We start from the raw sequence: 19,576 nt of genomic DNA on the forward strand, positions 1-19,576 counted from the left end.
TTGGCCAGAATTAGCACCAGCTCTAGAATGGGGGGGGCTCAGGTTCTTGAAGCAAATGCAAGCTATTGGAAGTGTGAGTTCTCTCTGCCTCTGGCAAAGGGTGAGTTTGGGGCTGTTGCATGATTTTTATTTTGATGCCGAGTCATCCTAGAAGCTGAGCAAGAATCACTTTCAAACAGCCTCTGTGTCTGCACGGGCAGGCTCCCACTGAGCGCGGCGGTGGATCAGGGCTTCTTATATTTCCCTTTAAAAACACTGGGCAGAGCTGAGGGAAAAGCATGCTCCCCAAACTCACATACGGCTTGGAAGGTTAACAAGATCCCAGCTTTCCAAGATCCCAGCTTTCGCCTTCCCCCTTGTCCTGAAAGTGCAGTACACCCAGTGAGCAAGCTCAACAGCAAGCCAATAGGGGATGTACCACAGCAACAACCAATCCCATTCTACAGCTGGGAAGCTGAGGCATGGCACGGTTCAGCTCAGGAGTCTGTCTTGCTTGATGGAAGGGTTGTTGAGTAACCCAGAATCCCATCTAAGGCGTCCTAGGGGGCACTTGCTGGAGGAAGGATGGTCCAGTGACTGGGGCCTTATTCTAAGGCTTGGGAGACTGACGTTCAACTCCCTGCTTCTCCACTGATGTCTTCTAGGACCACGGGCATGTCCCTTAGCCTTGCTGGGCTTCAGTTCTCTCTTTGTGAAATGGGGCTAATACCCACCAGAGGTTGGGAGGTACCGAAGACAGAGCAATAGCACTATCTGCTCCACCTCTCCGAGCCTTTTCTTAAAAGCATCACTCGCTGGGCATTTAAGTTTGCTTGGAAAGGGTCTGTATTGTAAGGCCTCCTACCTCGGGGCTGTTTGCCTGTTACTCTGTGGAGAGCTCTAGTAGATGACAGATCGCTCCAATGGCAAGGCAGCTGTGGCCTTTCTGTTTGTGTCACGTGTGTCTAATATACTGATATATGTTGCATTTCATCCCTTTTAAATACAAATCAATAACCTGCTGCATTTCAAAAGAGAGGAGCGTGCAGGCCAGGAGACTCCTGACGTTAATATCTCTGTCCCGAACAGCCCCTCTTTCTGGGCCTAAGGGAGGCGTCGCTGACACTGGAGGTGAAACTAACTATCTTCCTTTTGAGAATTCTCACAAATGCAATTCTCTCCGAAGGCGGGTGAGAGGAAAATGGGCAACGTGGCCAGTCTCTAGCATCAGAAGCAGTTAAGGATGTTTCAGGGTTTTGCACAAGTTCTAGTGCCACCAAGTTCACCTGGGAAAACATGAAGTTTAATTCCTTCATTTTTCTCAAAGCCAGCAAACGGGGCTGGGCTGGGTTTCTTGAGGTTGGGGTTGCGGCGGGTGGGGCGGGGATTGGAGGGTCATTCTCTCCCATAGTAGCAGTGGATGTGCTTGACTGTAATCCTAATTCTTTGTTTCGTCTGCTGTGAGACCTTGGGCATGTCGCTTCATCTCTCTGAGTCTTTCTTTCCCTTCCCAGTCTTTGCCTTTCCTAGTTCGACTGTAAGTTTGTCTCATGGTGTGTCTCTACAGCACCTAGCACATAAGGGGCCCTAGCTGGCCAATGCCTCTGGTGCTACAGTCCTACTGAAAACACTGTTCTTCTAAATGGTCTGCCCTAGTTAAAAAAGGAATTATTTGGGGGAAATTCTGTGACCTGTGCTATACGGGAAGTCAGACTAGATTGATAACAAAAGTCCCTTCTGGCCATAGATCTTGTGAATCTATAAAATAATACGAATAATGAAATGAAGACACAAGTATTTGAATACTGCAGTGACTGGTTATAATACCTGAGTGAGTGAAAGAAAAGTTTGCTGAATAGAATCATAGAATGAAAGAATTTTAGAAGTGGAAGGGCCCTCGAGAGGTCATCTAGTCTAGTCTAGACCCCTGCACTCATGGCAGAACTAAGTATTATCTCTAGACCACCCCTGACAGGTGTTTGTCCAACCTCCTCTAAAAAATCCCCAGTGATGGAGATTCCACCACCTCCCTAGGCAATTTATTTTATTTGCCTCCTATGAGGACAACTCCCTCCCATTATCAGCGAGTCTCAGAGTTAGACAGGGAGGGTATGTGCCCAGCTGGCAGACAGCTTTCGAATGACAAAACAATGGATTGGCTGGCTAACCATCATCGCTGCTGTGACAGTCTGGATTCCAACGTGCAAGGGACGGATGTTTGGAAAGAAAATATGGCTGAGAGAGGAGAACTTGGAATGAACTGGCTACGTGCAAGAGGTGGCCAAAAAACTGACATCGGCTCCTCCAGATCGAAAGTTGGTCTGAAAAACGTCTCCTTTCCTAGTGCCTGAATGAGTCCTGTCTCCCTTTGGGCAGCTCTCTCATTGTACTACACGTCTCCTGAAAACTTCTGCTCTCTAATCTATCTATCAATCTATCCCCATACACCCCATCTATCTATCTATCTATCTATCTATCTATCTATCTATCTATCTATCTATCTATCTATCTATCTATCTATCTATTGTGTAAGTATAACATTGTATAAGTATAACGTTGTATAAGGGGACATGCTGGATACATTGTATATGAGAGGGCATGCCAAAACATGTTACAAAGTATCTGAGGGAGCACACGTAGGGACAGTTAGCTTTTGAATGGAGAAGCAATTAAGATAGAGCCAGCACGTCTAAGAAGCAGGCATCAGAATGGAAGGTGTGAAGGGCAATTAGTTAAGTTAACTGGAAGCTGTTAAAGGAGATTGTTAAGGGTGGCAGGTAATTGAAGATACGTGACTGGTCTCAGGGATCTCGAAGGGTGGTGACTAAAATCTTTTTCTTCTTTTCATAGAATCATAGAATCATAGAATATCAGGGTTGGAAGGGACCCCAGAAGGTCATCTAGTCCAACCCCCTGCTCAAAGCAGGACCAATTCCCAGTTAAATCATCCCAGCCAGGGCTTTGTCAAGCCTGACCTTAAAAACCTCTAAGGAAGGAGATTCTACCACCTCCCTAGGTAACGCATTCCAGTGTTTCACCACCCTCTTAGTGAAAAAGTTTTTCCTAATATCCAACCTAAATCTCCCCCACTGCAACTTGAGACCATTGCTCCTTGTTCTGTCATCTGCCACCACTGAGAACAGTCTAGAGCCATCCTCTTTGGAACCCCCTTTCAGGTAGTTGAAAGCAGCTATCAAATCCCCCCTCATTCTTCTCTTCTGCAGGCTAAACAATCCCAGCTCCCTCAGCCTCTCCTCATAACTCATGTGTTCCAGTCCCCTAATCATTTTTGTTGCCCTTCGCTGGACTCTCTCCAATTTATCCACATCCTTCTTGAACTGTGGGGCCCAAAACTGGACACAGTACTCCAGATGAGGCCTCACCAATGTCGAATAGAGGGGAACGATCACGTCCCTCGATCTGCTCGCTATGCCCCTACTTATACATCCCAAAATGCCATTGGCCTTCTTGGCAACAAGGGCACACTGCTGACTCATATCCGGCTTCTCGTCCACTGTCACCCCTAGGTCCTTTTCAGCAGAACTGCTGCCTAGCCATTCAGTCCCTAGTCTGTAGCGGTGCATTGGATTCTTCCATCCTAAGTGCAGGACCCTGCACTTATCCTTATTGAACCTCATCAGATTTCTTTTGGCCCAATCCTCCAATTTGTCTAGGTCTTTCTGTATCCTATCCCTCCCCTCCAGCGTATCTACCACTCCTCCCAGTTTAGTATCATCCGCAAATTTGCTGAGAGTGCAATCCACACCATCCTCCAGATCATTTATGAAGATATTGAACAAAACTGGCCCCAGGACCGACCCTTGGGGCACTCCACTTGATACCGGCTGCCAACTAGATATGGAACCATTGATCACTACCCGTTGAGCCCGACAATCTAGTCAGCTTTCTACCCACCTTGTAGTGCATTCATCCAGCCCATACTTCCTTAACTTGCTGACAAGAATACTGTGGGAGACCGTGTCAAAAGCTTTGCTAAAGTCAAGAAACAATACATCCACTGCTTTCCCTTCATCCACAGAACCAGTAATCTCATCATAAAAGGCAATTAGATTAGTCAGGCATGACCTTCCCTTGGTGAATCCATGCTGGCTGTTCCTGATCACTTTCCTCTCATGCAAGTGCTTCAGGGTTGATTCTTTGAGGACCTGCTCCATGATTTTTCCAGGGACTGAGGTGAGGCTGACTGGCCTGTAGTTCCCAGGATCCTCCTTCTTCCCTTTTTTAAAGATTGGCACTACATTAGCCTTTTTCCAGTCATCCGGGACTTCCCCGGTTCGCCACGAGTTTTCAAAGATAATGGCCAATGGCTCTGCAATCACAGCCGCCAATTCCTTCAGCACTCTCGGATGCAACTCGTCCGGCCTCATGGACTTGTGCACATCCAGCTTTTCTAAATAGTCCCTAACCACCTCTATCTCCACAGAGGGCTGGCCATCTCTTCCCCATTTTGTGATGCCCAGCGCAGCAGTATGGGAGCTGACCTTGTTAGTGAAAACAGAGGCAAAAAAAGCATTGAGTACATTAGCTTTTTCCACATCCTCTGTCACTAGGTTGCCTCCCTCATTCAGTAAGGGGCCCACACATTCCTTGGCTTTCTTCTTGTTGCCAACATACCTGAAGAAACCCTTCTTGTTACTCTTGACATCTCTGGCTAGCTGCAGCTCCAGGTGTGATTTGGTCCTCCTGATATCATTCCTACATGCCCGAGCAATATTTTTATACTCTTCCCTGGTCATATGTCCAACCTTCCACTTCTTGTAAGCTTCTTTTTTATGTTTAAGATCCGCTAGGATTTCACCATTAAGCCAAGCTGGTCGCCTGCCATATTTACTATTCTTTCGACTCATCGGGATGGTTTGTCCCTGTAACCTCAACAGGGATTCCTTGAAATACAGCCAGCTCTCCTGGACTCCTTTCTCCTTTTGTCTGTAAGTTCTCTGTAACTTGTTCTCCAAAAAACTATATAAATTAAAAGACACAAGCCCCACTCGGGGGGCTCACTTCTAAATGTATTAGCAGAGCAGCTTTGCTAATAAAACAGAGTGATCTGATAAATTGTGAGTCTGAGTCAAACTTTGACAATTTGGAGGTTCCACCGAGATGGCAAGCGGCTTCACTGAGGCTGTGTGATCCCTGACTGCCTTGCAGGACGATCGTGGCAGCCGGCGCCTGGACGCTTAGTTCAAGCGATCCTCCACAAGACAGAAAGTTACACAGCAGCAGCGCAGTCTACGCCATTGAACTTGTTGGTTCCCACTCTGTTCGGGTAGGGGTCTTTGGATCCAGCTTCTGGAATCAGACGTCTCAGGTAATTATTATTTTTGTGCTTTAACCGGTTGGAGGACTGTCTTGTCTTTGTGTCTATCCGTCTTCCCCGTGGTGTGTGTGTGAATCTGGGAGCCATCTCTGCCCGGAGACTGGCTGACCAAGGGGTCCCCGTCCCCACGGTCTGAATAAGTGGAATCTGCACAGCTGCAGCCGCACCACGCCTTGGGTATAACCGCTGGTGTGAAAGCAAGGGCAGTTGAGGCAGTAGCCTGCGGGCTCCTTTCTGTGTGTTGCATCGGGTACCGCTCTGCTGAGCCCGAATTTCCTTCTTGTGTGAGTGCTGTGTGAAGTCCTCCTGGACGGGTAATCAGAAGTCTAAGGTAGAACAGTTCCCTAAGGGAACTCCAGCTTATTTTATGTATTTTAGGAGGGGTCCGGACTCTTGTAGGTTTCTTGAAAAATGGTCCAAATTAGCTCTAGAGAACCCCAAATTACAGTGGCCACTGTTAGGTTCTTGGGACAAGGATCGAGTGGACGCTTTAAAAAGCAAACTCGTCCTCCCAAAAACCAAATTGGAGAGAGGAGAAGTAGACTGCTTCATGCAGTGGTGGGAAGAGGCAAATCGTAGATGGACTGAGTCAAAACTCACCTCTCTTAAAAATTCTATCAAAAAACTAACAGTTCAATTGGATGCAGTCTCTCCCACCACTAGTCTGAGCGCTCCTCTTTGCCCAGTCCTGTGCAATGATCCGGATCAAATCCGACCCCCACCATACTCCTGCGCAAATAAGAAATCAGAAAAGGAAAAATCTTCAGTGACTACAGATAATGAAAGTGAAGAAGATACCCTCATTGGCCTCGCAGCTCTGCAAAATATTATGAAGAAGAAATCCAAAGCAGACTGCAAAGATTCTCTTGACATCTCTTCTTGGAAAAGAGAACCTGATGGGAGGTTAATGAGAGACTCTGATTAAACTGCTGTGGCACCCTTATGAGTCCTTAAGATGGGAGAGAGTGAGTCCATATGGGATTATAAGCCCTGGACTCGTACGGAACTTTTATCTATAGTTAAAAGTTTTCCCAAACCACAGGAAAACTCTGTCAAATTTGCTGAGGAGTTTCTGTTAATCTGTGAAACCTATGAACCCTCTGAGACAGATCTCCTCCAACTGTGTAAATTGTTAGCTCCTGCCAGTTATTATGAAAAATGGTTGGCTGCCGCAGACTGGCCAGCTGAGGCACGCCACTCAACCATAAAAAGTACTGGCCCAGATTCGGCATACAGAGACCGGTGTATGGCTCTTTGGAAGCACCTGCATCAAGCCATTCCCAAAGTGTGGTCTCCTAAAACAAACTGGACAGCAATACGTTGCTGTAAGCAAGGGCAAGGAGAAAGCCCAGGCGACTATAGGTCCCGGCTAATTGATATTTTCCTACAACATTCAGGAATACAAGAGCCCGATGTAAATGGGCAGGGGGCCTTGGCACATGCATTTGTTGATGGTCTTCTCCCTGCCACAGGCAGCATGTTAAAACGAGTAAGTGTGGGATGGGAGACTGAAAGCATGGACAAATTGCTGGCAGTAGCAGAGCCTTGCCACCGCACTTTAAAAGGAAAGGAGGAACAGTCCTCCCAAAAGTTAATGGCTCTGCAGATACAGCATTATTCAGGACTAAGCAGACCACACCGGGGACAGGGACAGGGTTGTGGAAGGGGGCGGGGGGGCTGGATTAACTGGGGTTTGTAACTACTGTAAACAGCCTGGACACTGGAAAAAAGAGTGTCCAAGACGACCTAATAATTGTATGGGAAATCAAGTGAACCCCCCGCTGGTTCCTCCAGCTGATCCCCAACCCTATTTTTCACCCCAACAATGACGGGATGCTGGCGAACCTCACAAAGTTTTAGCTCTCTTATTACCTCTGTCCCCTACTGGAGAATGTGTTCTGACTGTAAATGATCTCTCTCTCCCTGTCCTTGTTGATAATGGAGCTTCTCTTTCTACAATCCGCACCACTGACTTGCCTGAGGTTCCCCGATCTGGAAAATCTGTGTCTGCTGTTGGCATTACAGGGATCCCTACCTCTTTTCCCCTCTCAAAACCTTTGTCTGTTCAGGTCGGTCCCCTCTCTGAGGAGCATGCATTCCTCCTCTCTGATTCCACCCCTGCAAACCTTCTGGGACGGGACTTGCTTTGCAAACTTGGCTGTTCTATTTACTGCTCCCCAGATGGTGTCTATCTGCAAATCCCTCAGTCTTCCTTATGTGATTCTGTAGCCTCCCTGCTGTCTGAAACTTCCCTCTCCACTCCGGTCCCTTGCTGTCCCTTAACTCCGTCCCTAGAGCACCTAATCTCTCAGGTTCCTTCCTCCCTACGGCCATCTCACCCATCTGAAGTGGGCCGATTAAATACTGACCCAGTTCGGATTACTGTAGACAATTCCAAACCCCTGCCTCGCCTGTCTCAGTATCCTTTGAATCCTGAGGCAGAGGCTGGGATTGCTCCAGTTATATCTGCATTAAAAGAACAAGGAATTATTGTCCCTTGTTCCAGCCCCTGTAACACCCCTATCCTCCCAGTTCAAAAGGCTGATGGCAAATCGTGGCCGTTTGTTCAAGACCTTCGAGCTATTAACCGTATTGTCAGACCTTCTTTTCCAGTGGTTCCTAACCCTGCTACAATACTAGCGTCTATTCCTCCAAATGCAACCCACTTTACTGTTGTAGATTTGTGCTCCGCTTTCTTCTCTGTCCCAGTTCACTCTGAATCCCAGTATCTCTTTGCCTTCTCCTACAAGGGTCAGCAATATACATGGACTACCCTTCCCCAGGGGTATACAGAGAGTCCATCCTATTTTTCTCAAGCCCTAGCCAGGGATCTCGCTGATCTGGTTTTCCCATCAGGGTCCACACTGATCCAATATGTGGACGACTTACTCCTGTGCTCCCCCTCTCTGTCTGCCTCAGAAACTGATTCACTAACACTTCTCACAGCTTTAGCGAACAAGGGTCATAAGGCTTCTCGCACAAAATTGCAGCTCTGCCAAACCTCTGTCACATACCTAGGCTTCCTTCTCTCCCAGGGCTCCCATACACTCTCTCCAGCCCGGGTACAAGCCATCCTTAGCTTTCCCCAGCCTTGCTCTCCACGCCAGGTCAGAAAATTCTTAGGCATGACAGGGTTCTGTAGGCAATGGATTCCCCAATATGCTTCTCTGGCTAAACCACTCCAAGAACTCACTCGATCCTCTGTACCTAACCCCATGCCATGGCCACTTGAAGCAAATGCTGCTTTCATCTCCCTTAAGCAGAATTTAGCCTCTGCCCCTGCCTTAGGGTTACCTAACTATGACAAGCCTTTTACCCTTTTCTGTCACGAACAATCTGCTTGTGCCCTCGGGGTTCTTACTCAGGAGCACGGTGACAGAAATCACCCGGTGGCTTATTTTTCTGCAATCTTGGACCCTGTAGCCCAGAGTTTACCCCCTTGCCTACGCGCTGTAACTGCTGCAGCGTGCTTGGTCGAGATGTCTGAGTCCCTTGTCCTCCGCTCTCCTCTCACTCTCATGGTTCCCCATTCTGTGGAAACTCTCCTTCTGCAACGCAACACTGCTCACCTCTCCTCTGCTCGCCTCACTAGGTATGAACTTTTGCTGCTTTCAGCCTCACATATCACTATTAAGCACTGCTCCCGGTTAAACCCTGCTACCCTCCTTCCTTTACCTCGTGATGGTGAACCCCATGACTGCCTTGCAACTGTCTCCGCTATCACTGTTCCGCGCCCCGACCTTTCAGATGTACCTCTCCCTAACTCTGACCTGGTATTATTCACTGATGGGTTCTGTTATAGAAATGACCAAGGCCACCTTCTTGCAGGGTACGCTGTGGTCTCTCTGTCTGAGACCATAGAAGCTGCGCCCTTACCCTCTGTGACCTCTGTCCAGGTGGCTGAACTGATTGCTCTAACCCGTGCCTGCTTTCTAGCCGAGGGGCTCTCTGCCACTATTTTTACTGATTCTCGGTATGCCTTTGGGGTTGTGCATGACTTTGGCACCCTCTGGCAGGCTCAAGGTTTTCTTACCTCTACTGGTACCCCTATCAAGAATGGCCCCTACATTGCCGCCCTCCTGTATGCAGTTTTACTACCGTCTGCCTTGGCAATTGTTAAGTGTACTGGCCACTCAGCGGCAGACACCGAGGTGGCAAAAGGTAATGCACTTGCTGATGCTGCTGCAAAACATGCCACCACTATAAAACCTTCACCAGAAGCGTTTCTTGGTCCCCTCTCTGTTTCTGTAATGCCACCATCCCTGTCTCATCTCACTCAGCTCCAGGATTCTGCCCCAGAAACAGAGAAAGACCCCTGGAGTGCTTTGGGTTGCTCTTTGCATTCTGATTCCCTTTGGTGATCGCCCACCGGTACCTTTGTAGCCCCCCTCTCACTCTACCCGTCTCTAGCCACCCTGCTACATGGTGTTTCGCATGTCGGCAAGGAGGGGATGGTCTCTGCTATGAGTAAGGCGGGGTGGTGGGCTCCCCATTTCAGCTCCTTTGCAACCCGCCACTGTGCCGCTTGTGTTACTTGTCAAAGCCACAATGTAGGCAAATCTGTAAAGTAACACAAGGGTTCTGGGGTTTGCCTCAAGCACCTTTCCTACACTGGCAACTTGATTTTGTACAAATGCCAAAGTGTCAGAAATATGAATTCATTTTCGTTATAATATGTCTGTTTTCGGGTTGGATTGAAGCCTTTCCCTGTCGCAAAGCTGATTCATTGTCCATTACAAAATGTCTGTTAAACCACATTATCCCTACCAAGGGAATTCCTGCCACTTTGTCTAGTGACCGGGGAACACATTTTACTGGAAAAATTGTTCAACGTCTAAACCAGGTATTACGTGTCACCCACCTGTTGCACTGCCCTTACCATCCACAGAGTGCAGGGGCAGTTGAAAGGCGAAATGGTGTGCTTAAAAATAAGCTGGCAAAAATCTGTAGTTCCACAGGGTTAAACTGGCCAGCTGCTTTACCACTGGCCCTTATGGAAATTCGGTCATCCCCATCCCAGAGACACAAATTGAGTCCATTTGAAATCATCATGGGACGCCCTATGCGAACAATGGCTACTATTACCCCAGCCCCAGACCTAAACCTAACTCACAGCACGCTCCTCCAGTACTGCAAAGGGTTAATGCAAGCTGTGAGCTCCTTCCATTCGCAGGTGCGAGCAGCTTGGCCGAGGGAACCCACCTCTGCTGCCTGTCACACCCCTGAGCCTGGTGAGTGGGTCTGCCTGCGGCACCACCTTCGGAAGCCCGCCTTAGAACCCCGGTGGAAGGGTCCATACCAGGTACTGCTCACCACCCAGACAGCAGTGAAATTATCCGGCATCGCTGCCCGGATCCACGCCTCACAGTGTAAGCCAGCGCCACCTCACGGGGACCAAGCACCTCTGCAAGACCACACAGAACCAGCTTCAACCCCAGAAGACAAAGAGGAACAGCCTGCAATACCTTACAATCTGTGCTCTCGCAAGGGTTGCCAGAAGCAGAGGGTAAGCAGACAGCAGGACCCAACAAACAAGAAGCAGTAGTGAGCCTAGCGCCTGCTGCCTGGTGGATGTAAAACCGTGACTGCGGTTCCCTCGAAAGGGGTTGTCAGAACCAGAAAGGGTCCTGCTTCCAACATGTGTCCTTTGAGAAGCTTAATCCTCAGCTCCTGTGTCCTGAGGGTCTGGGGAATCCAGAGTGACAGTGACAATTCTTTCATCCAACAACAGTGCAGATAGCCCAGATCCTGAATATTTCTAATTGCTGGGTCTGCAGCCACATCCCAGCTCACTCACAAGCTAGTATCCCCACCATGGCAATCCCTTTGAATTCCTCAGAGCTTGCTGGAGAACCCTATCCACTTAAAAGGACATGGAAGGAAAATGACACTTGGGGGCTGGGAAAAACATATGTTCCTAAACTTATAAGTGTGGTGAAAGGAAAGGGCCACTGGTGCTGGGTGTGTAATCGGACAGGGCTGAATCTAGGGAGGAGCAGCTGTCTCCAATACATCGTGTCCCATGGTGTATGGGACTATTCAAACAAGGTTGGAGAATGGCAAACCGGGTATGGAAAGATAAACTTCCTCTCAACCTGGGATCAAACCAAAGATTCAATCTCTTGCTCCCCCTACAGCCTCCCTGAGAAAAACAGCACCATCTACAAATGTCATGTGAATGCTACCTCTTCTCCCAGTGAAAATCATCCTGTGCCCTTTGGGGGATACTATTCCTCCTTTGTAAATTCTTACATGTCAAAGGGTTGCAGTCAACCCTTCCCAGCTTTAATGGGACATCATTGGGTTTGTGGGGAAAATGCTTACACTGTGTTACCAGCAAATTGGTCAGGTATCTGTTATCCTGCTCAGCTTTTCCCACAATTCCGGGTGCTTCAATCTCTCCCACGAAATCGCCTCCGTAATTTCAGGTGAAAAAGGAGGGACTTGCCAGATGCTAAATGGTATGTGGATAACATAAGCCCCCTAACTTGGGAAGAAGCTGTTGGCATTTCTTTAGTCCCAGTAGGGGGGGTAATCCACCATGCAAAAAGGCTGTTAAGGTTACAAGTGGTGGTTGAGATCATGGCCAATGAATCAGGAGAGAGCTTAAAAGCTCTAGCCAAAGAAGCAGGAGCGGTCCCACAAGTGGCCCTCCAAAACCATCGGGCATTAGATATAATACTGACAGCCAAAGGAGGGACCTGTGCTCTAATTGGAACAGAATGCTGTGTATACATACCTGATAATACTAATGAGGTAATAAATTGTGCTAGCCATCTGGAGCAAATTGCATACCTTCCCCACGAAGAACCAAGTTCCTTGTGGAAATGGATAAGTAACTTATTCAATTTCTCTAGTCTGGGAAACTGGTTGTTTCAAGGAATCCTGACTATCCTATTTGAAATTCTAATAATCTTTGTGTGTTTTCAATTGATTTCTTGTTGTATCCAAAACTGCACAAGACACACCATTGATCAGGTTACCCCTAACCAGAGTGCTAATCTAATGTTGTTAAATGTCACCAGTGAAAGTAACGAAAAAGAACGATTGATGTATGGAATCCAGTAAGTCATTGGTCATGGGCGTAGCCTTGACCAAAAGGGGGGATTGTGTAAGTATAACATTGTATAAGTATAACGTTGTATAAGGGGACATGCTGGATACATTGTATATGAGAGGGCATGCCAAAACATGTTACAAAGTATCTGAGGGAGCACACCTAGGGACAGTTAGCTTTTGAATGGAGAAGCAATTAAGATTGGCCATTATCTTTGAAAACTCGTGGCGAACGGGGGAAGTCCTGGATGACTGGAAAAAGGCTAATGTAGTGCCCATCTTTAAAAAAGGGAAGAAGGAGGATCCTGGGAACTACAGGCCAGTCAGCCTCACCTCAGTCCCTGGAAAAATCATGGAGCAGCTCCTCAAAGAATCAATCCTGAAGCACTTGCATGAGAGGAAAGTGATCAGGAACAGCCAGCATGGATTCACCAAGGGAAGGTCATGCCTGACTAATCTAATTGCCTTTTATGATGAGATTACTGGTTCTGTGGATGAAGGGAAAGCAGTGGATGTATTGTTTCTTGACTTTAGCAAAGCTTTTGACATGGTCTCCCACAGTATTCTTGTCAGCAAGTTAAGTAAGTATGGGCTGGATGAATGCACTATAAGGTGGGTAGAAAGTTGGCTAGATTGTTGGGCTCAACGGGTAGTGATCAATGGCTCCATGTCTAGTTGGCAGCTGGTATCAAGTGGAGTGCCCCAAGGGTCGGTCCTGGGGCCGGTTTTGTTCAATATCTTCATAAATGATCTGGAGGATGGTGTGGATTGCACTCTCAGCAAATTTGCGGATGATACTAAACTGGGAGGAGTGGTAGATACGCTGGAGGGGAGGGATAGGATACAGAAGGACCTAGACAAATTGGAGGATTGAGCCAAAAGAAATCTGATGAGGTTCAATAAGGATAAGTGCAGGGTCCTGCACTTAGGATGGAAGAATCCAATGCACCGCTACAGACTAGGGACTGAATGGTTAGGCAGCAGTTCTGCGGAAAAGGACCTAGGGGTGACAGTGGACGAGAAGCTGGATATGAGTCAGCAGTGTGCCCTTGTTGCCAAGAAGGCCAATGGCATTTTGGGATGTATAAGTAGGGGCATAGCGAGCAGATTGAGGGACGTGATCGTTCCCCTCTATTCGACATTGGTGAGGCCTCATCTGGAGTACTGTGTCCAGTTTTGGGCCCCACACTACAAGAAGGATGTGGATAAATTGGAGAGAGTCCAGCGAAGGGCAACAAAAATGATTAGGGGTCTAGAACACATGACTTATGAGGAGAGGCTGAGGGAGCTGGGATTGTTTAGCCTGCAGAAGAGAAGAATGAGGGGGGATTTGATAGCTGCTTTCAACTACCTGAAAGGGGGTTCCAAAGAGGATGACTCTAGACTGTTCTCAATGGTAGCAGATGACAGAACGAGGAGTAATGGTCTCAAGTTGCAGTGGGGGAGGTTTAGATTGGATATTAGGAAAAACTTTTTCACTAAGAGGGTGGTGAAACACTGGAATGCGTTACCTAGGGAGGTGGTAGAATCTCCTTCCTTAGAGGTTTTTAAGGTCAGGCTTGACAAAGCCCTGGCTGGGATGATTTAACTGGGAATTGGTCCTGCTTCAAGCAGGGGGTTGGACTAGATGACCTTCTGGGGTCCCTTCCAACCCTGATATTCTATGATTCTATGATTCTATGATTCTAAGATAGAGCCAGCACGTCTAAGAAACAGGCATCAGAATGGAAGGTGTGAAGGGCAATTAGTTAAGTTAACTGGAAGCTGTTAAAGGAGATTGTTAAGGGTGGCAGGTCATTGAAGATACGTGACTGGTCTCAGGGACTAAAATCTTTTTCTTCTTTTGTCTGTAAGTTCTCTGTAACTTGTTCTCCAAAAACTGTATAAATTAAAAGACACAAGCCCCACTCGGGGGGCTCACTTCTAAATGTATTAGCAGAGCAGCTTTGCTAATAAAACAGAGTGGTCTGATAAATTGTGAGTCTGAGTCAAACTTTGACACTATCTATCTATCTAATTACTTAACCTGTATACTGTGCTCATCATCATGCTACCTATAGAAATGCTCACTCCAAGAAATGTTCAAAAATCCGGTGACAGGTGCTGAGGTGTCAATGTGCAAAACACAGATTACTACATGGTCCCCATAGGCCTGGGGGTGAATGTGCCAGATGCTGATTAAAGCTCTTATTGATAATAACAATAACAACAATAATAATAAATAATAATAACTTTTATGTTTATTTATGTATTTTATACACCATCCTGGGCAGGTGCTGGGGATGTTATTGGGGTACTTATTATCATTTTTTTTATTAAGAAACCATGTCCATGCTGTACATTGAAAAGATGCTCATATAGCCAGGACATTTCAATTATAAACCGATTTTGAATGTGTACAATTCTTTATGATCAGCCAGGTCAATTTGTACAGGCCCCAACATTTCACCTATTAAAAAGCCAGCCCATAAATCCAAATTACATTTTAAATGCTCACTCTGGGCCAAACTCTCCTCTCTGATTCAAGCCCAAGAGATCCTTTCCAGGCAACGGGAACCCAGTTTATGCCCCTATGGGGAAAATGTTACCACTTTTCTGGAAACTTGTGCTGGGAAAATATATGTTTTAATTATCTTGCAATTTTTAGTAATCATTTTCTTATGTTTTTAAACTAAACTAACTAACTAACTAACATTACATAAATGCCCTTATTTTCTTGGCATACCTTTGATATTTGAAGGAATTCACCATATAGTTTGCATGAATAATTTTCAACCTATTGGCTATTCCCAAACTGTTCACTTCAACCCTTGGCTGTGTATTGAGTTGTGTGATTGACCACTTAAATCACATGTTATTATTCCTGCTTCCTAATTGGATGATTGCCTTTTTTTAAAAAGAGAAACTAATGAAGAGTGACCAGCCAATAAGGAAGGAATAGTTTGATGAATAAATCAAGTTGGCCAGGCTAAAACTTGTGAAAATTTCAGGCTTTGGACACATTTTCATGATTCTGTGGCTGCCAGCTGAATAACCGCAAACAGCAAATAACACAACCACACTAATCACAGCAAACTGAATGGAAATATTGTGAATCAAATGATACCACAGGGATCACTGTTCAGACTAACCTCCCACATATACCCGCAGTGAGTGAAGGGGGAAGTGAAATCCAGGTCCATGTTTCCCAGTTTGGGCCCATAGTGAATGGAGACAAACATTGTAGCTGGATTTTTAAAAATAAATTCATGACCATTTGACATTTGTACCTGTGCAGCTAAAGGAGTGATAAGGAAAATGAAACCTCATGCTTCAGGGAACAAGGTGATCATTTCAGGGGTCAGGAAGGACCCTTTCCCCACTATGCACACTATTGCACAATTAGCCATGCGGATTAGGGGCTGGATTTTCTTTTCACATTCCCCTGAAGCATTGGGGTTTTAACGACTGTCAGAAGCTGGGCTAAGTACTCTGACCCCATGATCTGAGACCAGATCACAGATTCTTGGCTCACCCCTAGTGTCGAAATAACATAGAGCAGATAGCAGCTCACTGCAATATGAAATGTTCAGCCCTCCTTTACAGTGACATGAAAACACAAAGGACGTGTGCCCCACAGGCCTTTTGTGTTCCTGGCAGGATCCAGGCAGTTTGTGAGGGAGGGGCACTGGCAGTAAGACACGGACAGTGGTCAGTACATTGTCCCACTCCCTGAGCCCTCTGCAGAGCTGAGACATTGACACAAAAGTAATCCCATCAGGCAATCGTCCCCCACCACCGAAAGAGGGGCAGGGTTTTTATTCTCTGTTATTTATTTATTTACTTGTGTACATTTCAAGCCTTAGCCGAAGTACAAAGTGCTTTTTGTGAAATGGCGCTGAATGCGAGAAAAAAGGAGATGAATAAGCTGGAGGAGGAGGAGGACGATTCGGGGAAGGATGCCTCAATACAGAAAGGCTTAGCTTGATAAAATATTTAGGACGGGCTCGCGCATCAGAATATTAATACTCTGCATTACTTGCTCTTGCACTCTGTTGATCTTCATTCTCCAGTGACCTTGTTTACAGTATCTGAATTTGCAGTCTGCATTTTAATGAGGCCCTGAGAGAAGGTCTGAGACACAGCGTCTCACTGAACCAACTTCAAAACCCTCCTCCGACTGGTAAAAATTCTGGAGGGTGAGCGAAGGCTCGGGGGTGCCTGGCGCCTCTCTGCTGGAGAGTGCAGAGTAGCCCCTCTGGGGAGGACCAGCCATGAGGTGGCACTCTAGCCAGCATACTCGTAGGCGCCGAGCGGATGGATGCGGGGCCGGACAGGTGCTCTTCAGACCCTGGGGCTTTGGGGGGCTTCTGCAGTGTTTTATTTTATTCCGTTTCGCCCAGGGACTCGGGGAGAGATTGGCAGCCTGGGAGCGGAATAGTCGCTCCCAGAATAACTACCGATCGGTGCTTTGCGCCCTCATCATCACAAGGTGACCTAAAGAAAAGCCAGCTGCTGCTCCCCGCTGGCTGGGTGGGGCGATGCGGAGCTCAGCAGCTGTCAGTGGCCCCGCGCGAGGGCCCTGGCACAGGAGGGGCAGGGGCGATGGAGTGGCAGCCGTGTCTCAGGCAGCAGCTGGGAGCACGGAGCATGGTCCCCAGCCGGAACGGCCTAATGGGCGGGGCATCAGACTCAGCAGGCGGAGTCCTGGCTCTGTCAGCTGGGCCCGGGGACGATGGCGCTGTTGGCATGTTGAGCACAGCCACTGGCGGCTTATCCACAGACGCTAGCTGGGTAGGGAGCCTGCAGGATGGCAAACGGAGCGTGGGAGCTTTGCCTGGAAACCAGGGGCCTCACCATCTGCTAGAAGTACTGTCTTGTGAAGCTCATTTGCTGGCCCGCAGCCAGGAGCGAACATGACGATTCTTGCCCTTGTGTGATTCCATCTAGCAGAGGGTCCTGGTGCTCACAGCCAAACCAGCTCGGGCATGCCCGATACAAGCAGGCTTAGGTGGGGCGTGTGAACCTGTTGTTTACTGTGCCATACAGCTTTACCCTGCAGAGCACTTTCCCTGTGAGCCGACCCAGCTGCCATCTTGTTCTCAGAGCTGCTTCTGTCTGTTATACACGTAAGCAGAGTCAGGATGAGCTCCACCCTGACATCTGGTGGTGAGGTGTGGCAACTTGTGGAAAAGAACTTCAGGGCCGATCTCATTTGCATAGGCACACCCACCCCGCCTAGAATGAGGCCCTAGCTGCCCAAATGGTCACTTTGGCTGCTGGGGGATCCCCAATGTCTCTGTTATTGGAGCAGGAAGAATAAATTGTTATTACCCTGATTATGGGAATCAAGGACAGTGGAACTGTACTTGGCCTTTTGTTATGATGGAGGGACTCGCCATCAACTCAGTAGCACTCGCTAGGCAAGGGACATGGGTTCCAAAACTCTGTGAATTGAGAGAAGTTGGGAACAGGTATTAGTACCTAGTAGCATGGGTCTCCTGGTGAGGGCCTTACATCCTAATTGCACTTCTTCCTCTCTCCACTGGGGACTATCAGAGCTAATTTTGATTACACTAGGAGTCTAGCTACAGGCTGCTGAGCTGAATTCACTTTGGGCCAATGGTGCACCTGCATTGTGGCTCCCCTACTACAGGCTGAAATCACTGACTGTTGTGTTAAGTGGGGGGGGAGCTGTTTGCAGCAGGGGGAGTGGAGTAGCTAGCAGAGCAGTTTGTGGGACAGTGAGTGGAGTGGCTGGTGGAGCAGAGCCCCATGGAGAGGTGGGGCCATCAGTGTTGGACCATGTAAGGTGCCCCTTAACACCCCCCCCCCGAATCTCCACCCAGGTTGGGAGGTAAAAACTCTGCAGATAAACTTTCGAACTCTGGGGCTGCCCTGACCAGGGACAGAGACTTCTGGGCCATTGGACTTTTGGGACTTTGGGTGATTTGGGGTTGCTGGACTCAAGAACCAAAGGGAAAGGACACGCCCCAATTTGCTTGGGGTGGGTTTTGCTCGTGGGTTGTGTTATGAATCCGGTTGGTGGGGTTTCCCCAACATAAGGCCACATTGTTTCTCTCTGTTATTAAAAGGCTTTTTGCTACACTCAGACTCTGTGCTTGCGAGAGGGGAAGTATTGCCCCTTGGAGGCGCCCAGCGGGGGTGGTATATATTTGTCCCAGGTCACTGGGTGGGGGCTCGAGCCGGTTTTGCATTGTGTTATTGGAATGGATCCCCTAGATACTGAACCCGGCCCTTGTTGCTGCCAACTCTGACAGGCAGAAGGGTTATATACAGGAGACATCCACCCTGCGCTCTTTCAAGGAGGCTTTCATTTTGTTCTGGAATGTATGGGCATGCTCAGGATGGGTGGTTCAGTGGGTAGGGCACTATCATGAGACCTGGGTTCAAGTCCTTGCTCTACCACAGGCTTTCCATGTGCCCTTGGGCACGTCACTTAGCCTCTCTGTGCTTCAGTTCTCCATCTGTACAACGGGGAGAATAGTGGTGCCTTGCCTCATGGGGCTGCTGTGAGGATAAGTAAAGATTGTGATGTGCTCCTGTACTATGGGACCCAGCTAAGGGAACAGAAAATCAACAGGAGATTTTGACATTTTGTCGGACACTGATGAAACATCGGGATCAGCTCTCTAGCGAACAGACACTGAGAATGCCCTGTTTGGAGTATGCAGAGAGCTCCTACCTCTGGGAGACTGCGAGTTTGTGTGTGTGTGTGTGTGGGGGGGTGATAGACAAGAGAGAAAACCATTTTTAAAACTGCTGATAAAATACAATTCTAACTCCTAAAATTCAACGTACCCAGGTTTGTGGTGGCTCCCCCATCGCTGACCAGCTTTACATCAAGCTGGGATGTTTGTCTAAAAGCTCGGCTCCAGGAATGACTGCGGGGCAGGTCTCAGCCTGTGCTGTGCAGGGGGTCAAACTAGATGGTCACATTGGTCCCTTCTGGCCTGGGTATCTCGGGCTCTATGACCATCATTTGACTTTACAGAGCCCACCCACATGATGATATTTCTGGGCCCAGCTGGAGCCCCCATCACCACCAGGTCTCTCGGTGTCGTACGGCTGGGGAGGAGAAGCCCCAGAGTGAGCAGTGGCTGTGCACAGCCGGTCAGGAGAAGAGCTGGCATTATGCCCACACCGGTGTGGACACTGCTTCCTCCCTCTCTTAGTATCACCCCCCAGAAGGCAGAAAGCCTC

This window comes from Lepidochelys kempii, chromosome 19 (genome assembly GCF_965140285.1).
Source record: "Lepidochelys kempii isolate rLepKem1 chromosome 19, rLepKem1.hap1, whole genome shotgun sequence".
NCBI lineage: Eukaryota > Metazoa > Chordata > Testudines > Cheloniidae > Lepidochelys > Lepidochelys kempii.